We start from the raw sequence: 4,186 nt of genomic DNA, 5'->3' as shown, positions 1-4,186 counted from the left end.
CTTAATATTGACATTTATCTTTCAAACCAAATTATTATCAATGTAAAGTTCAGTTTAAGTATTTTTTAGAGCAAATGCTGCTTGTTCACTTTAGATATCATTGTACAGTAAGGTACACTAGCTCAGATAGGTAGATGATGGACATGTGTTCCTCTGACCTCTAAAATATGCTCCTTAAAGTTTTTTAATCCATTTGTTAACGATTTGCTATTTATTGATTGACGATGAATGAGTGAGTGAGTAAAAATATAATATTAAATGAAAAAGCATTAAAGAATTGTAGATTCCTGAGGACCGTGCTCTTGGATCCATGTGCTGAACTGGGTCCAGCATTAGACAGACTAACCAGATGTAACTGCGCCACAGTACAAATACAAGTAGACTACACCGATTGGGGTTTCTGGCAGCTGGCTGTTAGCAGTGCTAGCATTCAGGTGTGTGTTTGACGTGCTCAACAATATGCAGCCTAGTGTTTACCTTTCTACCTAAAGCCTCTTTGTTTAGAATAATATAATTCTGTTAAACTTGCTGCATTTTCTTTTGTTTGTGAACAGGCTACATCAAACAGTACACATACACATACATTTGTGTCAGACCATGTTTTCTTTATTTCAGCCATTGAACAGTCTCTGTAAGCAGCGGAGCAACAGCAGTGACTGCCAATGTGAAACTTCCTGTTGTATGCATTGAAGTGCATTAACTATTTCTGGATGATGTATGACCTCTAGTGGTTGTAAGATGTAACAAAGGAGGAACTCAACTGACACATTTTTGTAATTGAAGCTTATTGTGGTCACAATGATTTCTAGGGGAATATTAAAAACGTCAAACTTTTCTAACTAAAAGATTCGCAGTCTGTTAGCTGTGAGAGGACAGGGTTAAAGGTTTGTCAATTATCAATGTAATAAATGGGTTTAGAAATAAATGTTACAGATGATCACAAATTTCCAGCAATGTAAATATCACGTCAAAATAGCATGAGGCATATCATAAATATAAATACAAAGTAGTTAGTTCATTTTAGTTAAGTTTATTTGATAGTTAATTTTCTATTTTCAGAGCCTCACTCACAACTAGATGGTAAGTCAAAGTTATTTAATTTTTTTTGTTTTAGGGACATAAATGTAAGATTGCTGGAGGACAGCTGGCCCTGGCAGGCCAGTCTGCAAACCTCTGGGTTCCACTTCTGTGGAGGATCCATCATTAACAATAAATGGGTGCTGACTGCTGCTCAGTGCTTGTACAGGTAAGCATTGAGGGTAGGGCTGCAATAAAAAATAACATACCATGCAGTGGTTCCAAACACTAGGGTTGGGACCCTTCACAGGAGTTTTAGGATAATGATTCATTTTGAGGACTCACCAGGTGTGAGAGGAAAGAGGTGGAACGCAGTGGCTGTAATGCAATCTCTGAACCCAGACCGTCTCAGTATTTTATTAGCTTTGTGAACTGTCCACCTTTATGTTTACCAGGAACTACCGTTAAGATCCAAAATCTCTTTTACAAGAGAGACCTGGCCACGGTAGCAGTCATACATAAACACAACATATTAAAATGCAACATATACAACATAACAAAATTCACAACCACATGCCTCCTTTACCACATTCTTTATGACACTTTTTTAAATTTATCAATTGATAAACATATCTCTAATTATATTCTGCACAACAGGGAAATATTATGAGCAATAAATATATTTCAAATTCCATACATATCTCTCACTCAGTTTAATTTAAATTTAAAAAATCACATTCCACATTACTCTATTTACAGGAGGGCCTAGCCAAGCTAGCAAAATGTTACCTTTTATAACAATGAATACAGAAAAGGTGCAAAACACTTAAAACAAAAGTATAACAAAAAGAACATTTGACTTGATTGTAACTGGTGTTATGACCAGGGCTTGACATTAACCTTTTTGTTCACTAGCCAATGTGGCTACTGGTTTGCCAAAGTTATAAGCCACGCAGTATTTCACTAGCCACATTTTTGTTGCTCGAAAATTGAGAGGGGTCCAACTGCAGACCTGCACTGTCAGGCCACCTCCTCTGTCAGGCCGGTCAGTTTTTTCAACGCATTCTCATCTCAATGCGTCATAACTGATGCTTTCAGACAGCGTGACAAAGCGTAAGGATTTTACCCTAAAGGTACCCTTCAGCATCTGTATGAAACGCCCTCGTTTGCTACATTGCAGCAACACAAGGGAGGCTAACCCTACCTGTTAGCTTTAGGGTTAGCAGGTCGTCATGCATAAAGTCAGTGACTTAGGTTTAGGTACTAACATTCCTGATGGTTATGGTAAGGGTAGGGGCTTCGGGGGCCACAGACGCAAATAACTACGTTTTGTCACCTTTTCTGAGCGTTGGTATTGGACGTGATAGGTCACAAATTATTTAGAACATTATAGCCTAAATTGTCGTCATTAATTGTATTGCCATCATTTCATTAAGTGCAGTGTTCTGTTACGTGTATCTGTGAGGCTACACGGAGTATCAGAGTAGGGAGCAGCAACTAAAAACGAATAGAGTCCTTAAAAGGTAACATCCAAAAACATGAAACAGCTACTCTAAAAAGTGGGAACACACGAGAGACATGGATCTGACTACTACAATGAACCAGCCCTGAGTGAAGGAAGCAAACCACTTAAATGCAGGTGAGGGAGAAACTAATCACACACACACGTGAAAACACTAGACAATCAGTAAGACCACAGGAAGTAAAACAAGACAACGACACTGGAGGTAGGCATCTACAAACTAAAACAGGAAATACTCAAAACACACACCCACCACACCAGTACCATGACACAAACTTTCTAAACTTTGATGGCACATGGTTTCCACAAAAAAATCAAAGACATAGAAATTTAGGCAAAACGGTATCATTTGTTTGTTCTCTTAACATGAAATATTCCAAAGGTACATATACACTCAGTATAACTATTTTGTGATAACTTGTGATTACATTAAACCCTTAAACTTCCATGTTCAACTTATAGCTCATGTTTTTTGGTAACAACAACCAATGAAAATCTTTTTGGCAGTAGCTGTTAAAAGAAAGGTCCCTTAGCGGTGTACATGACAGGAAACATCTGTACCCTGACTCCTTAATTATCTTTTCCCTACCTCCATGACTGTTATTTATAAATGGTTTCTCTGCACATAGGCCTTAAATTCCTGACAAGAAGGTACAAAGGGAGAAATGAGAAAGGTCTCATGATTTCCTTTCTTGCATCTTTTCTTTCAAATTGGAGAGAGAGAGACACAAGGAAAGTGCTATTTTCCCCCCAACAACCTTCAGACAAGTAAGCCAGAGACCGAACAGTAAAGCCGACCAAAGCCTGTCCAGCATAGTATAGAGCAGGCAGGTAAAAATATTAGGAATTCTCATTAAATGATGACGTTAATATCATAATATTATGTCTTTTTTTTTTTTTTTCTTGAAATGTCAAAACACCCATATGTGGGATAGATTTTGAATGCACCACTCCCTGAATAAAACAGAAAGTCAAACGCAACAACATTGTGATTCCATACGTGTCTGGAGTAGGAGGATTTTCAACAAACATAACATCCCTGTGTTTTTTAAACCCAAGAACACACAAAGACAGATGCTGGTACACCCCAAAGACCGCACACCCAAACACAAGAAAAGCAATCTAGTGTATGCGGTCCAATGCAGTGAGGAATGCACAGACCTGTATATTGGGGAGACTAAACAACCACTACACAAACGCATGGCTCAACACAGAAGGGCCAACTCCTCAGGTCAAGACTCTGCAGTCTACTTACATCTGAAGGACAGAGGACACTCGCAACCGCACCAACCAGGAACACTAACGAACCAGCGGTATCGATGACCCGGGCCAACGACCCCACTGAGGTTAAATAGCTGAGTTTCCCTGCCAGTCAGTCAGAACTGAAGAAGTCCTTTGGATGAGGGACGAAACAGTGCTAACCACTGCATCACCATGCCACCCGAGTTTGATTTTGTCGACAAAAATAATTCATTTTGTAAGTATAACAAGGACTGTTTACAATACATATTTGGGGAGGTGATGCAAGTACAAATGTGATACTGTAATAAAGAACATTTTTGACAATTTGAGCTTTCAAGAGTTAGATAAGAAGACTAGCAAAAGGCCAACTTGTATTTTGTTTGTTTAACTATACAAGAACTAAAG

The sequence above is a fragment of the Micropterus dolomieu genome, linkage group LG01, assembly GCF_021292245.1.
Source record: "Micropterus dolomieu isolate WLL.071019.BEF.003 ecotype Adirondacks linkage group LG01, ASM2129224v1, whole genome shotgun sequence".
Taxonomy (NCBI): domain Eukaryota; kingdom Metazoa; phylum Chordata; class Actinopteri; order Centrarchiformes; family Centrarchidae; genus Micropterus; species Micropterus dolomieu.
This window is presented reverse-complemented; position numbering follows the sequence as displayed.